This window comes from Orcinus orca, chromosome 10 (genome assembly GCF_937001465.1).
Source record: "Orcinus orca chromosome 10, mOrcOrc1.1, whole genome shotgun sequence".
Taxonomy (NCBI): Eukaryota; Metazoa; Chordata; class Mammalia; order Artiodactyla; family Delphinidae; genus Orcinus; species Orcinus orca.
In genome coordinates this window covers 87,095,859-87,123,330 of record NC_064568.1, presented here as the reverse complement: position 1 = coordinate 87,123,330, position 27,472 = coordinate 87,095,859, and the positions used below count along the sequence as shown (strand labels likewise).

General features: G+C 38.0%; 1 long non-coding RNA gene across 1 annotated transcript in view; it reads right to left on the bottom strand.

The window, feature by feature from the left end:
* Nucleotides 1-27,201, bottom strand: part of LOC125965691 (uncharacterized) — a 38,196-nt gene extending 10,995 nt beyond the window's left edge. Inside the window, exon 1 of the long non-coding RNA XR_007479923.1 lies at nt 27,110-27,201. This is a non-coding gene — a long non-coding RNA (uncharacterized LOC125965691). The remainder of the gene's footprint in view (nt 1-27,109) is intronic.
* Nucleotides 27,202-27,472: the final 271 nt, after the last annotated feature.

The following is a 27,472-nucleotide window of genomic DNA, read 5'->3' as shown; positions in this document are numbered from 1 at the left end:
TATTAAACTCTTGATAATGATATTCATTCATACATGTTTAGATGTGAAATAGTCTGCTGTCTGTAACTTACTTTGACATACATAAAAATAAGATGGAGTAATGGATGGAGAGATATAGGGCTGGACATATATGTGGTAAAACAAACATCGCAAAATATTAATAATAGAATAGTCATGTGGAGCAGACCTGACCCCAACCTGCGGCTTGGAGGACAAGCTAGCCAAGCCAGGACTAAACTAGCCAAACTTCATCTGCACTTCAAGTGGAAGAGTGAGAATGATTATTAAGTCTCCAAATTTTTGGATAGTTTGTTACATGATGTTATTGTGGTAAGAATTAACCAAATTGCCAAAGTAATAGTTTTCCCACATTATCACTCTATAGAGAAGTGCTTGTACAAAACTTTCTTCGTTATGTGTTGTGCAGAGAAAATTAACAGCCATAAACCATGCTTCATAGGACCTTAAGTCATGGAGACATACAACAAGTGCGTGGACAAATGAGTAGCAGGTATGAAGCTAAGGATATGAACACACTGGATATATTCCTAAGTGACAGAAGACTTAAGCTACTTACTTTACTGCAGAGGAAAATCAGCATCTGATAAGGTTTGATTGAATTTAAAAGCAACCTATAATCAGTTTGGGGATGGTTAGGTAAGAATGAATGGATGATCTCCCTATTGTCTTCATTATGATTTTGTAATTCTATGGCTATATTGTTGCTCAACCCAGAGACAGCCTGCCTCAGGGAGTGCAATATTAAATTATCTTCAGCTCCATGAGCTGCAATGGTCAAGATGTATCCAAACTGGAGGAGAACCTCCAAGGAGCTTTAGAGAAAAGAAGGAGAAAGAAAAGCTTCTGATTTTGATTCATGTCCAGAAACACATCCAATTATATTTAATTAGCCTTTCAAATTAATTTTGAACAATTTTTCAATTATTTTATGTGCCGCCTCCTCTTTCTATATATTATCCTTCTTCTTCTAAGATAGAACCCCAGAAATAGACTTTGGGCTGAAAAGTTGCAAAGTGCATTTCTCTCTCGTTGTCCTTTGAAACCAACACTCATTTGAAGGATTTTAAGGAGTCTGTGAGGAGTCTTGACCCTGGCCCGTAGGCATCACCTCCAAGGCACGTCCATCTAAATGGACTCCTTTTCCTCAAGGGCAATCATTCATCATCACTCGCAGTCTCTCAGCCAACTAGCTGAAAATAAAGAGGAGCATTTTTACTGCTACAATAAAGGCTGACTTCCTATCTGAGACCTCTTTCAGTTTGGGGGAAAAGTAAGATTTTTAAAAAGTCTCTATGCTTTATGGTCCACATCCCCTACTATGAATTCAACTGAGGGTCTCCTGAGAAGAGAAGATCACACAGTTTGTCAATCCTTTGACCAGAGGAGGAATTAAACCATAAAGTGCAAGACTGAGGCAGGGTTGGATCCTAGGCCAAATTACGAAGTTGAATGTGTCTTTCCCTTTGACTTTTCAGTTTCTGCTGTTCTCCTTAAGCTCTCATCCCCATCGCTCCTGGTATCCTTGCACATGGTCCATGACCTCTTGTGGTTCCCTTTTCTCTAGGTGTCAGGCAAGCCCCTCCATTGCTAAGACTCCTTCCATATCAGGGCATCTATGAGGTTTCTCTTTCCTACTTAACCTTATACTACACATTTTATTGTTTCTTTTATTATCTACTGCTGTGCATAATTTACAAATTAAAACACACATATTTATTTTATCTCTAAATAAATCCATATATGTGGTGTAGAAGAAAGAATAGCTTAGACATCAGATAGACCTGGGATTGAATTTGGGTTTTACTAGTAGCTGTGTGATGTTGAACAAATACCTTAACTTTTTTGAACCATGTCTAAAAAAGATCACGTTCTATACACTTTGCGATTACAATCTCTTTTCCAAGTTTTCTATGAACTCCCAGCAGGCTGATACACTAGTTGATTACCTTACCTGTAATTCTGAATTCTCCCTTTACTAAAATAATTGAGTTCATAACATGTGCATCACAAAAAAGCTTCATGTGTTAATTGACACATCATATGCAAATTGCAAAAAAAAAAAAACAAAAAAAAACAGGAAAGCAACACAATGTTTAAAAGACCACTTTCGAGTCACAAATAACAGGAGGCCAAACAGTACGTTTAGAATACTGAAAAAGAAGGACCACGGTTTGACAGGAGATGCCCTATTAACATTTAATTAATATTTAGATTACAATAAAAAAAGAAATGGTCATCTTTGAAGACATTTGCAGATCCTTTCAGTGTTATGTAATCTTAGCGAATACATGCATTAAAGTTTGCTCAAAAGTGTTTCTTCAAATTCTAATTAAACTGTCAGTGCAATAAATGATAGAAGGGGCTATAAGGCCCCTTCTCAGCTCCATTGATTTTATAAGCACTAAATTAAAACACCACTATCATTTTTGCCTTATGCTTATTAAGGTCATTACAAATTCAGTCTCATAAAGTAGAATTTAATTAAAGATAATGAGACAAAATATTTGAACAAATCACATTTTGTTCAATCAAACATAAGAGATTGGTGGAATTAAATTTGTAAATTGAAATTTCTTTTTACCTAAAATGTATGTACTACCCATCATATCTGGAAAAAATATCATAACCTACGGGATGACTTCCTTCTGCCACATGTGAGTTATCTTTTCCAACTACTAATTATATTTTGGCAAAATATGAATCATGCATAAATCCTACACTGACTAGTTTTTAACAGAAGTTAAATCTGACTGGATTATCAATCTCCATGCAATTTTAATATCAGAACAAAAACTAGGAGGAAAACATCATGAAAATAAGTATTTTAGATTCTCTTCTCTAGGTGCAGAGCCTTCATCCAAAATGCTTTACTCAAAACACAGGAGGGTTAATACACCATTCAATCCTGAGGAATAGTATAATATAGTTTTTTAGATCTCATAAGTATTTTTCATAGCTTGTAATATATTTAGAAAGTCACCCTTTTTAAAAAAATTCAATTTATTCTGGCATTTTTGGGAAATATTTATCTATAGTTATGTAATCTATATGTCATGTTACTGTTGTGTAGTGTAATAAATTAAAGCACTTACTTGATATATTCTTAAGACATTCTATTGTTTTTGATTGATAAGGAATATCAAGGTATAGAATCATACCACTGAGACAAAGGAAAGAATTCTAACTAGTTCATTTTTAGAGAAGTCATTCCACACAAATCCCTTCCTGCTTCACCTAATAAAAAATAAATAAGGTAATAAAATAAGCCTCAATTCTTGGAAATTTCAGGAGAATTAGCTATGAATGAATTTTCCAGCTATCTGAGCTTGTTTTGAAGTCAAATAAATCAAATGTCTCTTTTTGGTAAAACACTGTGTTAAACACACACACACAAAAGATAAGTAATATATAGTAATATATAAAAGATAAGTAAAAGTAAAAAAAGTAAAAGTAAATATATAAAAGATAAGTAATATATAGACCCTGCCCTCAGCCATCAGAGATATATAAACAAATATTCAAAGTAAAAAGCAGACAAAGTTTCGCCTTGAAGTTCAACTATACAATAGGAGGTAAAGAGGTTGCATAGTAAATTACAACTCTGGGGAGTAATTTGAAAGTTTATTTTATTTTATTTTATTTATTTTATTTTTTTATTCATGCTGGTGGCTTTTGTTCTCATAAGGATCTTTGGAAATGTATTATAAAGTATTCTGGAAACAAATGACTCAGTGGAATCATTATGAATGTCAACGACTGTAATGTGCATTAAAATAATTCTTAAGGACCACAGGCAGTTACAGAAATAATTGCCCATACACTAAATGGCCCCCCAATTGTATAACTTATAAATTATCACATCTGCTTTTCCTATCTCTTTCTTGTCTCTCACCCAGTTCGAAGTACCTTTCTTTTGCTACCAAACAATTCTCCTACTTCCTTCTAACATACCATTTATAATAGGCAAAAATTTAATAAATTTAATAAAACATTCTACTAGTTTAGAGTCCCAATTCTAGCTGAGACAGAGAACCAGGTGAGGTGGTTTAGGTTGTTTTTTGTTTTGCAATATGGATCCCGCTTCTCACTCCTTAAGTATTTCCGATTCAGAAGGTCCAAGGTAAGGCAAAATGATCTGTTGGGTTTTTTTTCGAACTTTTGTGCAATTCAGATCTGATCCACATTTGAGCGTTACTGCTCTATTAATTTTAAAGGCATCTGCTTTAAAACAATTATACAATATTTAACCGAAAAAAGGAAGGTGAACTTTTTTGACAAATCTGAATTAATGTTTTCTACCTATCCCTAAATTATTTCACCCTAACCAGAAATGCAGCAAGGGTATTTTCTTTTCAGAAGTCCTTGTTCATAGAATAGCAACCCCATCATGTGGTATTTTGCTGAAATTGCTTCTAGAGGCATATTAGGTTTAACGTATTTTCATATCCAAAAGCAAAATTTTTTAAATTATTTATTTACTCATTCAACATTTATTGAGCAGACATTATACAGTAGGCATAATACTAGATGCTCAACCAAAAAAAATTCAAAATCAATACTTTAATCTATTTACATCCGTGTTGAAATCTATACAGTGTCAAAAATAAAGCTGGTTGACCCCATGATATTGATTAATACAATCCTATTCAAATTACCAATCAGATTCTTTTCATTAAAATCGATGGTTTGTGGCAGTTTGAACTTCCTAAAAAGTTTGTTTAATCAGAGCTAGGGCAAGACTAGTTGATTGGTCTACCAAGATGACTTATTACACTAATTATGGGCCCTCATCCACTTCTCTCTCAGAATATATTTGGTCATTACCCAGGAAACTTCCAGAGAACCCATCAGAACAACGACTTTCAAAACTGTATTAACTGACACTGAAACCCAAACCAACACTGGGTTTGGTTTCTTTTTAACTGAGTTTTTCTCCAGTGCATCCAAACATTTAAAAATAAATATTTTTTAGATAAATGACTTTACCACTACCAAAAGCTAGAAATGCATTGAGGTTTGATTCTGATGTACAGATCATAAATGCAAAAGGATTACTCTTTAAAATTAGGCATTTGTGCTCTTTGCTAGTGCAACATTATCATGGTCTTGCATGCACAATGACTATTGAGCACAGTGTTCTTTATTAATGAGAACCAGAGCTGACAGAAAAGACCATTGTCCTAGGAAAGAATCTGTACACATTTTTCTAAGTGCACTCCTTCGTTTTTTTGCTAAATCAAGATCATTCCATAAAAACTGACATTCTGAGACACAGTTACTTTAAGAATTTTAAGGGGGTTTAAAATTAGAAAACTGAAGGTGCCAATTTTAAAATTCCCTTTTGTTGGTAACCACAACTACAAATTCCCAATAACACTTGAATTTATGGTTACATGTATCTCTTTATTAGCCAGTATTTTTATGGTTTAAAGCAAGAGTGCCTTTCTAAAAAGTTGTCTGTAAATTGCATTTTACAGTCAACTCAGAAAATTGAAAAAAGTATGTCATTCTTATTTAAATTTTACAAGGGTAGATTTTGTGAATTTAGCAGATACAGGAATAAATTATTGAGGACTACAAATTTTAGCTACAAGATATGTTACCAAAATGTTTACTAAGTATCTGGCATTGAAGCCCAGGAATTCTTCCAAAAGAATTATATATTCTAAATGTGCAAAGTATATGAATAGACCTGCCTTGTGAAATACAGTAACTACTAGCCACAAATACATATTGAGTGCTTGAAATGTGGCCACTGTTGATAAATTGCATTTTAATTTTATTTAATTTCAATTAATAATTTTAATAGCCACATGTGACCAGCTGCTGCCATATTGGATACTGCAGGTCTAGAATCACATACTGTATTTAGTTGCCATTTTATCTTTAATATCCTCTAATGTCAGCCTTTCTCAGCCTTTTTCTCCTTAGGATATTCATATTTTTGGAGAATATATTTGGTGGACCATCTTTATAGCTCCTTATCCTGACCTGAAAACTCTTTTCTGGAACTTATCTTCAAACCAAATTTGTAGGAAATGTTTACATCTGTGAATCCTGAGACATTTAATACCCGTCAAATGGGCAACCAATCCATAATGGATGTTACAAGAGGTACAAGCATAAATAAAAGGATGTCTCTGAATACTGAGAACTCCTAAAGTCAAGGAAAAGCAGACAGAGTGTCAATTTGAAGTGTACACTCCAAGGTCATGGGAGACTGTGGAGTAGCTGTTGATACAGAAGACAGACAAAGAAAGGAGCTGTGAGATCTAATAAAGCCTCATCATATGGGTAGGAAGGATTGGTAGTAAGGAAATGATACAGTGCTTAATTTCAAAAGTTTATAACCTTAATAATGAAGCTGTAAGGACCACAACTCTGTTATATGACCAGCTAAGATGGGGAGATAAAACAGACATATAAAAGCCATCAAAGAAAATAATATCATTAATCATTTTTAATAGTCTAGAAAAGGCAATTGTTATTTCTGTAAAAAGCTAGAAAGTAGATGAAAAAATCAGGATATGTTTCATAGAGTAACACTAGGTGTGACTTCAAACAAAATATATTGTATATATTCCTATATCTGATTCTAACTACTATCATTAAGAGGTTGGATTATGTTATTTGTACAACTCTATGAATATACTAAAAACCATTGAATTGTACATTTTAAGAGTGAATTTTGTGGTATATAAGTAATACCTTAATAAAGTTGCAACAAGATAATATATAAAAATAAAAAATAAATCTGCAGGAGAAAAGAAGCCTCTCTTCTCAAGGGAGGATGGTTTGGGGACTGCAGGTTGAAGTAGATATTTGGGAGAGCTAAATTTCTCTGTTCAGTGAATGGAGAAGAAATAGAAAAGTTAGCTGAAGGAGTCATCATGAAGATGACTTTGGAGAAAGAGGTGAGAGAGATGGATGAGACAAGGGCCTGCACAGTTGCAAGGGTGGGATTTGAGAGCCCTCAAGGACAGGGTATCCCAAAAGGACTTTGCTGCATAAGGAATACAAAGGGGGATTTTTAAGTAGTTTACCATGATGTTTTCTATGCACCTGTCTCTATCGTTTTCAGTCTTGCAGTGCTTTAGTAAATGTTACATTTCTCACTAATCCTTTTCCATCAATGTGGATTCTTTTGGGGGAAATAAAAAGGGGACTATGTCCAGGTTAAGGCAAATACATACAATGTGGGGAAGCTGGAGCTGAGGTCAAAGGAGATGCTGGAGTCTAAGTATCTTGGAATTAGCAGAAATTCCAGGGAGAATTAAGACTTTTGAAAGCTGTAGAATTAGTGAGGTTCAAGTTGAGATTCTCAAGTGGTAAAGGGGAACCAGGATCATACCTGGGATACAGATGGAATGAACAGAAAAGTGCATTAAGGTAAATATATGATACAATGAAAGGATGAAGTTGGAAAACAGGAAAGCCCAGAGATAATCTAGACCCAAGAAGAGTAGATGGAGTTGCTTGGCTGCTGGCAGATGGAAAGACTATAGACTCACCTCCCCCTTAATCTCTCCCAACCCTTGTGAATGTCCTATAGCTCAGCGATGAGGGTCTAGAACTCCTGAGTAGAGTGCATGAGGTGCTTCAGTGTGCCTCAGGTGATAGAGGGCTATCTTCTTTTTTTGTATTGTGGTATATAATATATATAACATACGTTTACCATTTTAACTATTTTTAAGTGTACGATTGAGTGACATTAAGTACATTCAGATTGTTACACACCTATTACCCCTATTCATTACCAGAACTTATTTCTAATAATCCGATACTGAAATCCTGTACCTGTAAAATAATAACTCTCCATTCCTTCCTCCTTTCAGCCCGCTGGTAACGTCTATTGTACTTTCTGTCTCTATGCACTTGCCTATTTTCTAGGTACCTCATATAAGTGGAATCACACAGCATTTGCCCTTTTGTGGCTAGCTCATTTCACTTAGCTTAATGTTGTCAAGGTTCATCCATATTGTAGGGTATATCAGAACTTCATTCCTTTCTAAGACTGAATAATAATATTCAGGCTATCTTTTTAAATGAGGTTCTCCTATGGCTGAGTTCAAGCTCTACTGCTTGGCGCACTGATCCATTTTCTACTTTTTTCTGTGAATGGGACTCCTCCTTATGTTACTCTACTGCCTACAGAGGAATCAATGTTACTTTAGGAAAATCAAGTCATAAATCAGGTAAGGCCATCCTAGACACATGCCCATCAGAGACTAACTCTATTTCTTGTTCCTCTTCCTATATTTCTCAATCAATTACTTTTACATAGAGAAACATCTGATATGTGAACTCTCAAGAAAGAATAGAAGGTTCTAAGGGAACCTGTCTCATTGAATTTAAGCTACTTTGCCTCAAGTAGATTAACTCCTAATGCCCTACAGTCCATCCTCAGAGCACATCTAGTGAGGACACGTCAGTTTCTCAGGTGCCGAAAGTCTACACAGGGTCCACAGGGAGCAGCCTGTGGCAGTTGGAGCTCTAGATTCTGAACTCCAGAAAAGACAAGAATTTAGTCTTAATTCAAGAAGGAAAAGACCCTAAAGGACCTAAAGCAGGAACACGTGGAGGAAGTGATGCAGGTTTGAGGATCCCTCAAACTCAAGGGAAAAACAACCTGGCCCAAGGGGCTCAGCAGACACCCTGTGAACAAGTTCCTTCAGGACCTGCCACAGAAATAAATGCTTCTTGACAGAGTCACGTTGGAAAGTGGATGGGGGAGCTTTTTCTCTGGCTATATACCAGGTAAAAAGCAAATGAAAGGAGGGTCCTCTTCAGGAAACCAGTTAAAGGTCATTCTCTGAGCAAAACCCAAGCCCAGAAGAAAGCAGAGCTGTATTTTTGCACAGTGGGGGACTGAAGTTCAGGAGCCCTTGACAACCACTGACTAGATCCCAAGAGAAGAAACTGGGGCTTAGCCTGGACTTCATAACCTGGGAGAAAATCAGTAAAGGGGAAACTCCAGGCCCAGGAAGAGCCTCTAGAGGGGCATTCTTGAGACTACAGGGATCTCTCCCATGCAGAGCAAAGGAGAGTGGTGAGTGCCCTATCATGTATACAATAAACTGTCTCTGATGGCCACAGATATACAAGCAGGGGCAGAGACAGGGACAGAATCCTCACAAAATCGTAAGATTCAAGCATCAGCAGATATATCCAAGCTGTCTCCTTTTAGGCCCCATGTCTCTGCCAGGATAAGGCAAGCACACCAAGTACCTGCGGCCTGCCTCAATCCTGCTCAAGGTGCTGCCTTCAGAGAGGTGTGTCTTCTATTCAGTCAGGAAACATTTCTAGGAAAGAGTCGTTCCAGGAAGCAACATTTTTAACTAAGAAAAAATCTAGTCCATGCTAAGGACACATATTCTCTCTCATATAAGTAAATGAAACAGCGCTCAATTTCAGTAGTTTATCACTTTAATAATGAAGCTTTTATGCATCAGAGTTGTTTGTTACATGACTGGCTTATGAGAATATTACATATGAGTGTACATGTGTGTAGATATGTGTGTGTATCATATTTACAGATACATGAACATGTATATTTAATTAGCAATATAAAATATTTAAATTTTCTTTCTATATCATGTGCATAAATCGATATATAAATATAGTTATGTACAGAGATTCTATATGTGTATATGCAGAGAGCAAAAGATTCAAATATAGTATGTGTGAATTCAACAAAAATAACTTCATTAACTATGTTTTTTTTAATATAGAGAGACCAACTGAATTTTAATGAAATGTTACAAACTGGATGGGAAAAATCAAGAATCCCTAACTACTGCTATGCAAAAGTTATAAATGCTTTGGTTAGAGAATGGGTTATGTTAGAGAAGGGCTCTCCTCACTTTCCAATTCCAGATGATTTGGAGGTGCAGGGTGGGTTAGAGACCTGGGAGAATTGAGTTGCTCTGTATATTAAAGAGGATGAAAGGCTATTTGTTTCTGAGGGGGCTTAGTGTGCCATGGCTGAGCTCAAGCTCAACTTCCTGTGGCACGAATTCCATCTTCATCTTTCTAGGTGAGCTGGTCCTCACTTTCTGTTACTGGACTACTGACAGGAGAATCTATTCTTATTTCCAAAATGAAGGCATGATCAGGTAAGGAAATCCTAGGCTCACATCCAGTAAAAACTGACTCTATTCTCCTGTTCCTCTTTTGACACTTCCAAATCAGTTTTGTTGTCTCAGAACTACACCTGAGATAAGACAGAGTACGACTAATGTCATCAGTCATAATTGAGATATATTGTGTCAAATACAGAGAAGATTTAAAAGAGTTAGTATCAAAAATGTTTTAATTTCTCATTAATAATTTTTATATTGATTACACGTTGAAATGGTAACTGGGCTAAGTAGACTAAATACCTTAGATTAATTTTCCATATGTCTTTTTTAAAAAGATTTTTCTGGGCTTCCCTGGTGGCGCAGTGGTTGAGAGTCTGCCTGCCGATGCAGGGGACACAGGTTCGTGCCCCGGTCCGGGAAGATCTCACATGCCGCGGAGCGGCTGGGCCCGTGAGCCATGGCCGCTGAGCCTGCGCGTCCGGAGCGTGTGCTCCGCAACGGGAGAGGCCACAACAGTGAGAGGCCCGCGTACCGCAAAAAAAAAAAAAAAAAAAAGATTTTTCCTTTTTTTAATTTTTGCCTGCGTTGGGTCTTCATTGATGCGTTGGGTCTTAGTTGCAGAGAGTGGGGGCTACTCTTAGTTGCGGTGCACGGGCTTCTCATTGTGGTAGCTTCTCTTGTTGCACAGCATGGGCTCTAGGCACGTGGGCTTCAGTAGTTGTGGCACGCAGGCTCAGTAGTTGTGGCTCACGGGCTCTAGAGCACAGGCTCAGTAGTTGTGGTGCATGGGCTTAGTTGCTCCACAGCATGTGGGATCTTCCCAGACCAGGGCTCGAACTAGTGTCCCTTGCATTGGCAGGCATATTCTTAACCACTGTGCCACCAGGGAAGCCCCTTCCATATTTCTTTATACTTTTTTTAATGTGATTGCTGGAAAATTTTTAAATTAAATAGTAGCTCTGTTTTTATTTCTATAGGACAGAACTGGAATAGCTGATTTATAAAGTAAAAACTACAAATAGCATAACATAACAAAAATATATCTTCACAGCTAGTCTAATTAATGAAAACTTACACAACCTTTAGCTTTTAAGCTAACAAGATACGAAAAAATGTTAATGCACTTTATTAGCAAGGACATGGTAAAATAAATATGCTTACATATTAGTGATGAGATTATAAATTGTTAAAATCCTTCTGGAAAAAAAATGGAAATACATTTAAAAGCCTTTAAAATATTGGTTCCCTTTTAATAACTAACTCTACTTCTAGGAGGTACTACAAGGAAATGATCAGACTGATATACACAAATTTATGTACAATGTTGGTTACAGTATTATTTATTTAGGGATGTATTACAATAATCTGTATGGTGAAAATAAGGAAATATTTAAGTAAAATAGAGTTTGTTCACATGATAGAAATATTGTTCATATTCTGGTCACAGCACCTTTGTAATACTAATTTAATAGCAGATGTTCATGCATTGATATACGAAGATATAATCATGCTGATATGTTAGTGTGATTAACATTTGGTTTTTTATAGAACATACTTTTTGTTGTTACAGATTTTCTAAAAAAAAAAAAAAATTAGCATGAATTACAGGAAGTAAAGAAGAAAGAAAACAAGATGGGTTAGGTATCTGCTACTTTCATTCATCCCCCATATTTTCTCTTCCAAATGTCTTAAACTTAGAAATGTCTTAAATAGGCACGTAGATGATTTCCATCATTTCCTTTAAACTCATTTCCTTTTTTCCTCTCACTTTTTACCTACCAAACCAAATTATTACTGAATAACATTTTAGCCTCAGATAAGCTCTCAAATGTTTCTTTGAAAACATGAATGTTAATTTAAAAATAACTGTTTTTCACCTCACTTATGTAGGTGTTAACATTTTCTATTTTTTATATAAAAAAATCACCTCACTAAATTTACATATTTATCTCCAACTTTCATCCTAATTCATATTCATTTTATTTATTACTCACTGTATATCTGATAAAATTTAACTAACATGCTTTAAAATCTCTCACTAAAAGAAAAAAAAAAAAAAACCCTGTGCCTTTAGATAAGTATTTGAACATAAAAATAGTGATTTAATTGACTAACTATAAAAACTCAGTTCAATCAATATTGGCATTGAGACACAGGTGAGGATTTTTCTGACTTGTCGCTGGTGTTGACCATGAATAAGCTTACATTTCTGGTTCTTGTTTTTTAATTGATCATTGTTTAAGAGTGGAAAGAAATGTTTATAGTCATCTGGGTTGTCCCTCCCATTTGGCCGATGTTGGTTCTAGCAGAGTTGATCATCATGGTCATACCACACAAGCCCAGACTTAGAATCAACTTACTGAGGCAGAAGACTTACGGACTCAAAGGATTATTTCAAAATCACTAAGATTCAAATTTTCTACATGGGACAACCAAAGGAGGGATATGAGTTGCTTCTCAGGATCCCCAAAGCAGCTTAGAATGAATAAAAATTGGAAAAGCACAGATGAACATGTATTTGCAGACTTTTTTGATTGTTGTGATGATAAGTACTCGCCTACAACTTTGTGCACAATTTTGTTTATGAATGACATTGCTCTTGAGGAATACACAGTGTGGGCTTTGGTACCATCTGGCACTGTATGGCCAAGGACAGCTCCAGCCCTGCAAGGGATGTCAAGCAGTAAAACAGCAGAGACTGCTGTTAGTCATACTGGCATCCTTGACACCTGACAGTGTGTTTACAAAATATTAGGCACTCAACAAATGCTATTATTACTCCTTAATACATAATGAACAGTCCTATATATAGTCACATAATAAACAGTACTATACATAGTCAACAAAAGTATGATATTCAGGAAAGTATTCTTGAGCCCTCAAATTAGCGGAATGAGCGTTTACCCCAATAATTAATAGCTATATTTCTTAATTAGTTGAGGCACTTTACATAAAATAAAATCCACTCATTTAAAGCGTATAGGGGGGCGATCGGGAAGATGGCGGAACAGTAAGACGCGGAGATCACCTTCCTCCCCACAGATACCAGAAATACATCTACACGTGTAACAACTCCTACAGAACACCTACTGAATGCTGGCAGAAGACCTCAGACCTCCCAAAAGGCAAGAAACCCCCCACGTACCTGGGTAGGGCCAAAAAAAAAAAGGAATAAACAGAGACAAAAGAATAGGGACAGGACCTGCACCAGTGGGAGGGAGCTGTGAATGAGGAAAGGTTTCCCACACACTAGGAAGCCCCTTCGCAGGCGGAGACTGCGGGTGGCGGAGGGGGAAAGCTTCGGAGCCGTGGAAGAGAGCACAGCAACAGGGGTGCGGAGGGCAAAGCAGAGAGATTCCCGCACAGAGGATCAGGGCCGACCGGCACTCACCAGCCCGAGAGGCTTGTCTGCTCACAAAAGAGCAGACAAGCCTTGTGGGGCGGGCGGGGCTGGGAGCTGAGGCTCGGGCTTCAGTCGGAACGCAGGGAGAGGACTGGGGTTGGCGTCGTGAACACAGCTTGCAGGGGGTTAGTGCGCCACGGCTAGCCAGGAGGGAGTCCAAGGAAAAGTCTGGACCTGCCGAAGAGGCAAGAGACTTTTTCTTACCTCTTTGTTTCCTGGTGCGCGAGGACACGGGATTCAGAGCGCTGCTTAAAGGAGCTCCAGAGATGGGCGCAAGCCGCGGCTAAAAGCGCGCACCCCAGAGACGGGCATAAGACGCTAAGGCTGTTGCTACCGCCACCAAGAAGCATGTGTGCGACCACAGGTCACTATCCACAACCCCCTTCCGGGGAGCCTGCGCAGCCCGCCACTGCCAGGGTCCCGGGATCCAGGGCCAACTTCCCCGGAAGAACGCACGGCGCGCACCAAGCTGGTGCAACGTCACGCCAGCCTCTGCCGCCGCAGGCCCGCCCCGCACTCCCTGCCCCTCCCGCCCCCGCCCCCCTCCCCACGGCCTCAGTGAGCCAGAGCCCCCGAATCAGCTGCTCCTTTAACCCCGTCCTGTCTGAGCGAAGAACAGACGCCCTCCAGCGACCTACACGCAGAGGTGGGGCCAAATCCAAAGCTGAGCCCGGGGAGCTGTGAAAACAAAGAAGAGAAAGGGAAATCTCTCCCAGCAGCCTCAGAAGCAGCGGATTAAAGCTCCACAATCAACTTGATGTACCTGCATCTGTGGAATACATGAATAGACAACGAATCATCCCAAATTGAGGAGGTGGACTTTGAAAGCAAGATTTATGATTTTTTCCCCTTTAACTCTTTTTGTGAGTGTGTATGTGTATGCTTCTGTGTGAGATTTTGTCTGTATAGCTTTGCTTCCACCATTTCTCCTAGGGTTCTAGCCGTCCGTTTTTTTTGTTTGTTTTTTGTTTTTAAAATTTTTTTCTTAATAATTATTTTTTATTTTAATAACTTTATTTTATTTTACCTTTATTTTATTTTATTTTATCTTCTTTCTTTCTTTTTTTCCTTCCTTCTCTCCTTCCTTCCTCCCTCCCTCCCTCCTTTCTTTCTTTCTTTCTTTCTCTCTTCCTACTTCTACTAATTCTTTCTAATTTTTCTCCCTTTTATTCTGAGACGTGTGGATGAAAGGCTCTTGGTGCAGCAGCCAGGAGTCAGTGCTGTGCCTCTGAGGTGGGAGAGCCAACTTCAGTACACTGGTCCACAAGAGACCTCCCAGCTCCACATAATATCAAATGGCGAAAATCTCCCAGAGATCTCCATCTCAACACCAGCACCCAGCTTCACTCAACGACCAGCAAGCTACAGTGCTGGACACCCTATGCCAAACAACTAGCAAGACAGGAACACAACCCCACCCATTAGCAGAGAGGCTGCCTAAAATCATAGTAAGTCCACAGACACCCCAAAACACACCACTAGACGTGGACCTGCCCACCAGAAAGACAAGATCCAGCCTCATCCACCAGAACACAGGCACTAGTCCCCTCCACCAGGAAGCCTACACAACCCACTGAACCAACCTGAGCCACTGGGGACAGACACCAAAAACAACGGGAACTACGAAGCTGCAGCCTGCAAAAAGGAGACCCCAAACATGGTAGGATAAGCAAAATGAGAAGACAGAGAAACACACAGCAGTTGAAGGAGCAAGATAAAAACCCACCAGACCTAACAAATGAAGAGGAAATAGGCAGTCTACCTGAAAAAGAATTTAGAAAAATGATAGTAAAGATGATCCAAAATCTTGGAAATAGAATAGAATGCAAGAAACATTTAACAAAGACCTAGAAGAACTAAAGATGAAACAAGAAACGATGAACAACACAATAAATGAAATGAAAAATACTCTAGATGGGATCAATAGCAGAATAATTGAGGCAAAAGAATGGATATGTGACCTGGAAGATAAAATAGTGGAAATAACTACTGCAGAGCAGAATAAAGAAAAAAGAATGAAAAGAGCTGAGGACAGTCTCAGAGACCTCTGGGACAACATTAAACGCACCAACATTCGAATTATAGGGGTTCCAGAAGAAGAACAGAAAAAGGAACGGACTGAGAAAATATTTGAAGTGATTATAGCTGAAAACTTCCCTAATATGGGAAAGGAAATAGTTAATCAAGTCCAGGAAGCACAGAGAGTGCCATACAGGATAAATCCAAGGAGAAATACGCCAAGACACATATTAATCAAACTGTCAAAAAGTAAATACAAAAAAAAATATTAAAAGCAGCAAGGGAAAAACAACAAATAACACAAAAGGGAATCCCCATAAGGTCAACAGCTGATCTTTCAGCAGAAACTCTGCAAGCCAGAAGGGACTGGCAGGACATATTTAAAGTGATGAAAGAGAAAAACCTGTAACCAAGATTACTCTACCCAGCAAGGATCTCATTCAGATTTGATGGAGAAATTAAAACCTTTACAGACAAGCAAAAGCTGAGAGAGTTCAGCACCACCAAACCAGCTTTACAACAAATGCTAAAGGAACTTCTCTGGGCAAGAAACACAAGAAAAGGAAAATACCTACAATAACGAACCCAAAACAATTAAGAAAATGGGAATAGGAACATACATATCGATAATTACCTTAAATGTAAATGGATTAAATGCTCCACCCAAAAGACATAGACTGGCTGAATGGATACAAAAACAAGACCCATATATATGCTGTCTACAAGAGATCCACTTCAGACCTAGGGACACATACAGACTGCAAGTGAGGGGATGGAAAAAGATATTCCATGCAAATGGAAATCAAAAGAAACCTGGAGTAGCAATTCTCATATCAGACAAAATGGACTTTAAAATAAAGACTATTAGAAGAGACAAAGAAGGACACTACATAATGATCAAGGGATCGAACCAAGAAGAAGATATAACGATTGTAAATATTTATGCACCCAACATAGGAGCACCTCAATACATAAGGCAAATACTAAGAGCCATAAAAGGGGAAATCGACAGTAACACATTCATAGTAGGGGACTTTAACACCCCACTTTCACCATTGGACAGATCATCCAAAATGAAAATAAGTAAGGAAACACAAGCTTTAAATGATACATTAAACAAGATGGACTTAATGGATATTTATAGGACATTCCATCCAAAAACAACAGAATACACATTATTCTCAAGTGCTCATGGAACATTCTCCAGGACAGATCATATCTTGGGTCACAAATCAAGCCATGGTAAATTTAAGAAAATTGAAATTGTATCAAGTATCTTTCCAACCACAGTGCTATGAGACTAGATACCAATTACAGGAAAAGATCTGTAAAAAATACAAACACATGGAGGCTAAACAATACACTACTTAATAACGAAGTGATCACTGAAGAAATCAAAGAGGAAATCAAAAAATACCTAGAAACAAATGACAATGGAGACACGACGACCCAACACCTATGGGATGCAGCAAAAGCCGTTCTAAGAGGGAAGTTTATAGCAATACAGTCCAACCTTAAGAAACAGGAAACATCTCTAATAAACAACCTAACCTTGCACCTAAAGCAATTAGAGAAAGAAGAACAAAAAAAACCCAAAATTAACAGAAGGAAAGAAATCATAAAGGTGAGATCAGAAATAAATGAAAAAGAAATGAAGAAAACTATAGGAAAGATCAATAAAACTAAAAGCTGGTTCTTTGAGAAGATAAACAAAATTGATACACCATTAGCCAGACTCATTAAGAGAAAAAGGGAGAACTCAAATCAATAGAATTAGAAATGAAAAAAGAGAAGTAACAACTGACACTGCAGAAATACAGAAGATCATGAGAGATTACTACAAGCAACTCTAAGCCAATAAAATGGACAACCTGGATGAAATGGACAAATTCTTAGAAATGCACAACCTGCCAAGACTGAATCAGGAAGAAATAGAAAATATGAACAGACCAATCACAAGCACTGAAATTGAAACTGTGATTAAAAGTCTTCCAGCAAACAAAAGCCCAGGACCAGATGGCTTCACAGGCGAATTCGATCAAACTTTTAGAGAAGAGCTAATACCTATCCTTCTCAAACTCTTCCAAAATATAGCAGAGTGAGGAACACTACCAAACTGATTCTATGAGGCCACCATCACCCTGATACCAAAACCAGACAAGGATGTCCCAAAGAAAGAAAACTACAGGCCAATATCACTGATGAACATAGATGCAAAAATCCTCAACAAAATACTAGCAAACAGAATCCAACAGCACATTAAACGGATCATACACCATGATCAAATGGGGTTTATTCCAGGAATGCAAGGATTCTTCAATATACACAAATCAATCAACGTGATACACCATATTAACAAACTGAAGGAGAAAAACAATATGATCATCTCAATAGATGCAGAGAAAGCTTTCAAAAAAATTCAACACCCATTTATGATAAAACCCTGCAGAAAGTAGGCATAGAGGGAACTTTCCTCAACATAATAAAGGCCATATATGACAAACCCACAGCCAACATCGTCCTCCATGGTGAAAAACTGAAAGCATTTCCAGTAAGATCAGGAACAAGACAAGGTTGCCCACTCTCACCACTCTTATTCAACATAGTTTTGGAAGTTTTAGCCACAGCAATCAGAGAAGAAAAGGAAATAAAAGGAAGCCAAATCGGAAAAGAAGAAGTAAAGCTGTCACTGTTTGCAGATGACATGATACTATACATAGAGAATCCTAAAGATGCTACCAGAAAACTACTAGAGCTAATCAATGAATTTGGTAAAGTAGCAGGATACAAAATTAATGCACAGAAATCTCTGGCATTCCTATACACTAATGATGAAAAATCTGAAGGTGAAATCAAGAAAATACTCCCATTTACCATTGCAACAAAACGAATAAAATATCTAGGAATAAACCTACCTAAGGAGACAAAGGAACTATATGCAGAAAATTATAAGACACTGATGAAAGAAATTAAACATGATACAAATAGATAGATATATCATGTTCTTGGATTGGAAGAATCAACATTGGGAAAATGACTCTACTACCCAAAGCAATCTACAGATTCAATGCAATCCCTATCAAACTACCAATGGCATTTTTCACAGAACTAGAACAAATAATTTCACATTTTGTATGGAAACACAAAAGACACCGAATAGCCAAAGCAACCTTGAGAACGAAAAATGGAGCTGAAGGAATCAGGCTCCCTGACTTCAGACTATACTACAAAGCTACAGTAATCAAGACAGTATGGTAGTGGCACAGAAACAGAAAGATAGATCAATGGAACAGGACAGAAAGCCCAGAGGTAAACCCACGCACATATGGTCACCTTATCTTTGATAAAGGAGGCAGGAATGTACAGTGGAGAAAGGACAGTCTCTTCAATAAATGGTGCTGGGAAAACTGGACAGGTACATGTAAAAGTATGAGATTAGATCACTCCCTAATACTATACACAAAAATAAGCTCAAAATGCATTAAAGACCTAAATGTAAGGCCAGAAACTATCAAACGCTTAGAGGAAAACATAGGCAGAACACTCTATGACATAAATCACAGCAAGATCCTTTTTGACCCACCTCCTAGAGTAATGGAAATAAAAACAAAAATAAACAAATGGGACCTAATGAAACTTCAAAGCTTTTGCACAGCAAAGGAAACCATAAACAAGACCAAAAGACAACCCTCAGAATGGGAGAAAATATTTGCAAATGTAGCAACTGAGAAAGGATTAATCCAAAATTTACAAGCAGCTCATGCAGCTCAATGTCAAAAAAACAAACAACCCAATCCAAAAATGGGCAGAAGACCTAAATACACATTTCTCCAAAGAAGATATACAGACTGCCAACAAACACATGAAAGAATGCTCAACATCATTAATCATTAGAGAAATGCAAATCAAAACTACAATGAGATATCATCTCACACCAGTCAGAATGGCCATCATCAAAACATCTAGAAACAATAAATGCTGGAGAGGGTGTGGAGAAAAGGAACACTCTTGCACTGCTGGTGGGAATGTGAATTGGTACAGCCACTATGGAGAACAGTATGGAGGTTCCTTAAAAAACTACAAATAGAACTACCATATGACCCAGCAATCCCACTACTCGGTATATACCCTGAGAAAACCATAATTCAAAAAGAGTCATATACTAAAATGTTCATTGCAGCTCTATTTACAATAGCCAGGAGATGGAAACAACCTAAGTGTCCATTGACAGATGAATGGATAAAGAAGATGTGGTACATATATACAATGGAATATTACTCAGCCATAAAAAGAAACGAAATTGCTCTATTTGTAATGAGGTGAATGGACCTGTCATACAGAGTGAAGTAAGTCAGAAAGAGAAAGACAAATACCGTATAATTGCTTTACAATGGTGTGTTAGTTTCTGCTTTATAACAAAGTGAATCAGTTATACATATACATATGTTCCCATATCTCTTCCCTCTTGCGTCTCCCTCCCTCCCACCCTCCTTATCCCAACCCTCTAGGTGGTCACAAAGCACTGAGCTGATCTCCTGTGCTATGCAGCTGCTTCCCACTAGCTATCTATTTTACATTTGGTAGTACATGTAAGTCCATGTCACTCTCTCACTTCGTCCCAGCTTACCATTCCCCCTCCCCATGTCCTCAAGTCCATTCTCTATTGGTCTGTGTCTTTATTCCTGTCTTACCCCTAGGTTCTTCATAACCTTTTTTTTTTTTTTTTAGATTTCATATATATGTGTTAGCATACGGTATTTGTTTTGCTCTTTCTGACTTACTTCACTCTATATGACAGACTCTAAGTCCATCCATCTCACTACAAATATCTCAATTTCGTTTCTTTTTATGGCTGAGTAATATTCCATTGTATATATGTGCCATACCTTCTCTATCCATTCATCTGTGGATGGACACTTAGGTTGCTTCCATATCCTCGCTATTGTGAATAGAGCTGCAATGAACGTTGTGGTACATGACTCTTTTTGAATTATGGTTTTCTCGGGATATATGCCTAGTAGTGGGATTGCTGGGTATGGTAATGATACCATATGGTATGATAGTTGATACCAAACTACTGTATGGTAGTTCTATTTTTAGTCTTTTAAGAAACCTCCATACTGTTCTCCATAGTGGCTGTATCAATTTACATTCCCACCAACAGTGCAAGAGGGTTCCCTTTTCTCCACACCCTTTCCAGCATTTATTGTCTGTAGATTTTTTGATGACGGCCATTGTGTTGGCAGTCAGTTTTTAAGATCAGTTAGAATAAGGTAAAAGTAACCTTTACTCTAGGGATATTTTGGCCCTGTGTGCAGGGTGTAACCCTCCGTTGTCTCTAGTGAATGCCCGAAGTGTTCAGTGAGATGTCTCCACTCTGGCTAGTTGGAACTCAAGGCTCTTCTAGCCCTGTGTAAGTCTTAGGAATGTTTCAACTTATTCCTTCCTAGTACTTGTTTTTTTGCACGGTTTTGTAAAGTTTCAGTCTGCAGATGTGTAGTGAGGTATCCTGGAACATCTTGTCTGCAAAGCTCTCTCCTCTTCAATACTCTGCCCCATCTCAACCTCCTCAAACAGAACTGCCTGGTGTCCAGTATCTGCCAATAGCTGGTTCAGATATTTTGCTCAATTTTCTAGATGTTTATGGCAGAAAGACAAGCCTGAGTGATACCAGTTACTCTAACCTGGCTGGAAGTGGCTGCCACAAATTGTTATTTTTTGTGCAAGAAAAATATAAGGGTTTGAGGAGTCCAAGAAAGCATGATACAGTTTTTTAAAAGTAAGACATGTAACTCCATAACCACAGCAAATGAGTCAGCCTCCTAAAACTAAAACTGGAAATAAACCTAATTTATTTGCCTATTCAGATTAAAAGAAATAATATAGCAATTTTGAAGTTTTTTCAAGAGTTTACCCTTGAAATATGGTATTCCATCTGGTATCATTGAAAAGAGGGCCTTTGTTAAGCACTATCAAATTCCAGGGACAAAATTTATTTCACTCTGAAGGCACGTAATTTAGAACTCCTCTTACAAAGTGATTATTGGGCTTGTGTGGTAACTGTCTAAAAGCATTTACACAGTCAAGGTTTTCAAAAATCCTGCACAGCATGGCAGTCTCCCTCTCTCCACTCCCAGCAAGAATGGGACTCTGAGTGATCACAGACACATGGCATGGATGCATTTCAAGTAACAAAATGGACACCGTATTTATTTGTTTATGAAGCATTTGAGTGTCCTTCTTGTCCTGCTACATGTTCTGTCTAGGAAAATAAACACATCAGTGATCATATTTCAGTCTCCTTACAGTGAAGATTGGAGAGAGGACATAAATGTGCAGACCTTTAGGCTTTTAAAACGAATGTCATTTATTGCCCGAAATATAAAAGTATTTACTCTTACCAAATTATATCATTCTTAAAAAATATCCAGTACAAACTGCCTCTAAAAATAGAATATATTTTCAAATAAAACTGCAAGACTCTGTTTGACAGTCTACTTACAAATCACTAGCATATTTAAGATGTTTGCTTCAAAATATTTCCAACGATTTTTCATTTCACCTTTTCTTAATGGTAAATTATTAATATTTTTATAAAAATGGTTAATGCTTTCTGGCCTCATAACTTTTTGTATGGTTATCTTTTCCTCATATTTCAAAAATGCATTAAAATTTAATTTCACATTTGCCATGTCATTGTTCAAGCTGACATGCCATTAAACAGGTTTTATTTATTTGTATTACAGGATTTAATCTGGCTTTCCATTGTGAACATGAAGAAACAAATAAATGAAATGATTTTCTTACTCCCCTCAAGAAAATAAAATTTCATATGGAACAGTATTTAAGCAAAATAAGCATTGTGCTTCTCTCAAATATACCAGCTGAATAGGAATAAATACTTTGTCCTCAGTATAATCTACAATAACCTTAGAACCATTTTCCATTGTCTGAATACTAAAAATGGATTAGTCACAGCTTGGAACTTGGCTAAATATAGCCCAGTTAAGTGTCACAGCATGAGGAGGTCTGAGAAAAGCCAGGACCTGGGACTGGCCCAGCCCACTGGAGAAGAAAAATTATAAACAGATATTCTCACTACAGATGCTGAGAGGAAGCCCACTCTGGCAGGAAGTACTATGTTAACCAGAGGCTATGGAATGCAGTGAGAATCAGGAAGTCTCACATAAAGCCATGTAGCTACCAATGCAGGAGGCGTGTACAGGTAGAGACATCAAAGTTCAGGAATACAAGAGCAGATTAAAAAATGCGAGCACACATGCCAATAGCACTGACTTCCTTTTGGAAACTGGATTTGCTAGCATCACCAAGAGAAGCGCAGAGGCAGAGTTGTAAAGATAAAAACCCAGTTATGTGACCCTGGGCACAAAGTAAGCCTGGAGCCCAAGTTGGAACTGCAGCAGCTATAAAAGGTAACTTTATGTTGCACCCTACAGTGGAGGTTAATAAAATTGTTAAAATTATTGCCATGTGGGCTTCCCTGGTGGCGCAGTGGTTGAGAGTCCGCCTGCCGATGCAGGGGACACAGGTTCGTGCCCCGGTCCGGGAGGATCCCACATGCCGCAGAGCGGCTAGGCCCGTGAGCCATGGCTGCTGAGCCTGCGCGTCCGGAACCTGTGCTCCGCAACGAGAGAGGCCACAACAGTGAGAGGCCCACGTACCACAAAAAAAAAAAAAAAAAAAAAAAAAATATTGCCATGTAACGTGGGAATTAACCCTACAGACTGGGACAATTCAAGGTGGTGTGGCCCTGCTGTCACGAAGTAGAGTGCACCAGGATAAATACAGCCAGTGTTCTACTACTGACCTGAAATAAATAGACTGCCAGATATTTCCCCAGCAAAGATGGGTTTATTGAGGATTGACAGAGAACTGCAATTCGGGGTCTGCCATGCGATCCACATGCAAATCCCCACACTGCAAGGAAAGAAAAATGCTTTTATAGAGAAGTAAAGGAAGTTGAAAGGAGTATAGTAAACAAACAGTCCATGGCTTTTCATTGTCTGAGTCCTTGATGGGAAAAACGAGTCTTGTTTCTGCTGGGCTCTGCTACCATGAGGATATGAGAGCTCTCCCAACTCTATTTCATTGAGTTTTCTGTTTATAAACTTTTTACACTATTACTTATTAATATGTGTTACCCAGGCCAGGAATATATAATATCTTTCATTCAGATCCGTACAATCACCTGCAAAAGTAACTTACTGTAAAACAAGATGGCTCATCATCCTTTTTTGATGTCCCTTCATAAATGAGGTTTGCATGCTACAGAGACATTACCAGCTATCGGAGGTAGTTGCCATCAGTAAACTGCCATCTAGCTCTGCTGCACAGACAAATAGTGGGGCTTTTCCCAGGAACAAAAACTATATTATATAAAAACAACAATAACTTCCATATGTGGAGCACTGATTTGAAAAGCCACACACAATGCCATAGAATTTATATTTCAATATCATTTCAATCCTCATAGCTACTTTTGAAAGAGGTAGTACTCCTCATTTAGAGCGTGCAAATGGGACCTAGGAAAGTTAAAATCCTGTCAATGGTGACAAAACCATCAAAAGTAGACCCAGAAAAAAAAAAAAAAAAAGTATATCCAGGGGCTTCCCTGGTGGCGCAGTGGTTGAGAGTCCGCCTGCCAATGCAGGCGATACGGGTTCGTACCCAGTCCGGGAAGATCCCACATGCCGCGGAGCGGCTGGGCCCGTGAGCCATGGCCGCTGAGCCTGCGCGTCCGGAGCGTGTGCTCCGCAACGGGAGAGGCCCCAACAGTGAGAGGCCCACGTACCGCAAAAAAACAAACAAACAAAAAGTAGACCCAGGATTTAAAGTTAACCTTATGTTTAAAATCCAAAGTTGATTCTCTTAAAATCTATGCTCTTCAATCCTTCAAAATAAATGAATAAGAGAATGAATGCATAGAGTCTATCACATAGTAACGTCTACTGAATGTCTTGTCCTTAACACGATCTAAATGAATTTTAGATTAGAGCCAGAGCAAATAAACTGTGCCTTGAATATAACTATTAAAATAATATATATTACCTGGTCAGTAATTTAAAGCACTTAAAATATTATGAGCCATGAATGGTTCAACCCAGAAATAGCAGCACTATTTCCATTCTCATGTTGTTAAGTAGAACTAAGAGTCAACTCTCTGTGAATTTTGGATTTATTGTCACTAAATTCAAAGGTTCTGAAAATGTATTGAAAGGTCAATGAATGCAGCATCCATGCTATGTCACCACAAACAGAAAAAGCCAGTTCATCTGGAAGTAGATAGAAATAACTCTTCATCACATTCTTAGGAAGGTACCCACCAAAACATTAAACTCTGTCCCTAAAAAATGCATGACTGTTATTTTTTGTGGCAGCCAGAGTCCCTACATCATCAATCCCTTTCTTTTTTGATTTGGAAACATCAATGCTCAGAAAAACAATTAGGTAAGAAATTTGGGAGGTCAACAGTGGTATATTTCATTCTGAAAAGTGTCATCTCCCAAGACAAAGTGCTCTAATGGGAGTAGAACAGGAAGAGCTGTAGTAGCATAGTGCACTAAGAATTATAGTATTACAGGTCCTTTATTGCATCAATGTTCAGAAATCCCAACAATGGAATGAAATAATCCAACTTAAAATTTAGAGAACCTCACTTGATGGAAGCCTTCTGGAAGCTAAGGATTAGATGAAGTTATACAACTTGGTCTATTGTACAGTTTGACCAACACAGAGTGGAACAAAGCATGACTACATACTCTTTATTGGCATACACTAATTCTAGAAAGCTATTTTCTCATGCATGTTTAAGGTGAGTAAAAAAGAATAACAACATGTGGTCAGTGAAAGACTGAAGAAGAGCAAAAGTGGAATTATGAAAAAATAGGAGAAAGCATAACATTGCAGGTTATTTCTTTAAAAAAAACAAAACTTTTTCCCATTCTCAGTAAAATGGAAAAAGCAAAGGTAGATGACAATGAAAATAGTGTCATATTGCAATGTATAGTAAGAAATATATATTTGGTCTTCATCTCCATTTCTGGCACAAGAGCTCCTAAAACACCTGGATTTCCTAAGGGAACAGGAGAGTAAGGTATATTTTATTATGTCAACAGGTGACTTTGGGTAGCTTATACAGGGGAGCTGGTTACTGGGGGAGCCAATATGTGATTATAGAGAGTTAAAACTTTCAGTCCCACACCCACCCCCACCAAAACCAGACCTCCTGGGAGGGGGGAGGGGATGGAGATTGAGTTCAACCTTCAATAGCCAGTGATTCAATCATGCCTCTGTAATGAAGTCTCCATAAAAACCCAAAGGACAGAATTCAGAGAACTTCCAGGTGGATGAACACTTGGAGATTTGGGGAGAGTGCCACTCTCAGAGAGCATGGAAGCTCTGTGCCCTTTGACCATACCTTGCCCTATGTATCTGTTCCATCTGGCTGTTCCTGAGTTATATCCTTCTATAATAAACTGGTAAGTAAAATGTTTTCTCTGAGTTCTGTAAGTCACCCTAGCAAATTAACTGAACCCAAGGAGGGAATCATTGGAACTGCTGGTCTATAGCAAGCAGATCCTCAGAAGCACAGGTGATAATGGACTTTCATCTGGCACCTGAAGTGGTGGGAGGGGGGGACAGTCTTACAGAACTAAGCCCTTAACCTTTGGAATCTGGCAGTATTTGGAGGTACATAGTGTCAGAATTGAACTGAATTGTAGGACACTCAGCTGGTATTGGAGCATTGCTTCTTGTTTGGAAATCCCCCTCCATACACACGTACACTGAAATTTTAAATAAATAGATGATAGATAGAAACACACATGCATATGCACACACACACACACACACACACACACACATAAGTAGTGGGAGAAGAACTAAAAGAACTGATGAATCTAAGTAAGTACCTGACGTTCAGGGGCTCCTTGTATTATTATGTTAGCAACTTTTCTGAAAGCATGAAATTACTTTCAATTACAAGTTTTTTGGATTGACTTTTAGTTATAAATGAAATTGTGGAAACATGCTTAACAAACATTTGTGGAAATAATTATTAAAAATACCTCCCCAAAGTGAACAGATGTTTCAAATGTCTAAAAATAAAACAAGAAAGGGAACCAAAAGATTAAAATGTCAGATGTTGTTCCAGTAAAAGCAATCCTGATTCAGTGCAAGAAAATATTTTAAGAGATATGGACTAGTGGCTGTTCCTTATAAGAGTATGTTCAGGACGTTTATCCCATCCAACACAAAGTTTTAAATAATAAGTTTAATTACTCGTAAGACAAATAAAAGAGGTTCATGTAAAACAAATGAATTATGAAAGAAGATGTGGAGAAAGCTCATAAGGTTGAAAGAAAGAGACCCCCAAATTTAATTTTACAGCAAGAACTTCAAGAGGATAGATAGTGCCAACCCAGGTCAGACTGAAGATCTGCAGAGCATATACGAGACACTGGAACAAACAGAAGCATACTGAAAACAGATGTCAAAGTATAGTGTTCTCAGTGAAAGAATAGCTATTATTTGGAATAAGTAGGTAGAAAAAAAAGCTTCATACCCTGGGTCATCCAGGAAGCCAGAGCTGATGGTATAATGGAATTTTCTTCATTGGCATTCTGCATCCATCCAGGTGTTAACTTCTTGTATTTGCTGAAACAATCCAGGGTTGATCTATCACAAACTTTATCTCAAGCAAAATAAGAACTTATTACTACCTAAAGTATTCTACCACACACACACCCATGTCACAGTGGAGAACAACAGAATATTATACGTTAACTAAGCACCTTAATTTTGAATAATCACTTTTTTTTTTTTTTTTTTTTTTTTTTCCGGTACGTGGGCCTCTCACTGTTGTGGCCTCTCCCATTGCGGAGCACAGGCTCCGGACGCGCAGGCTCAGCGGCCATGGCTCACGGGC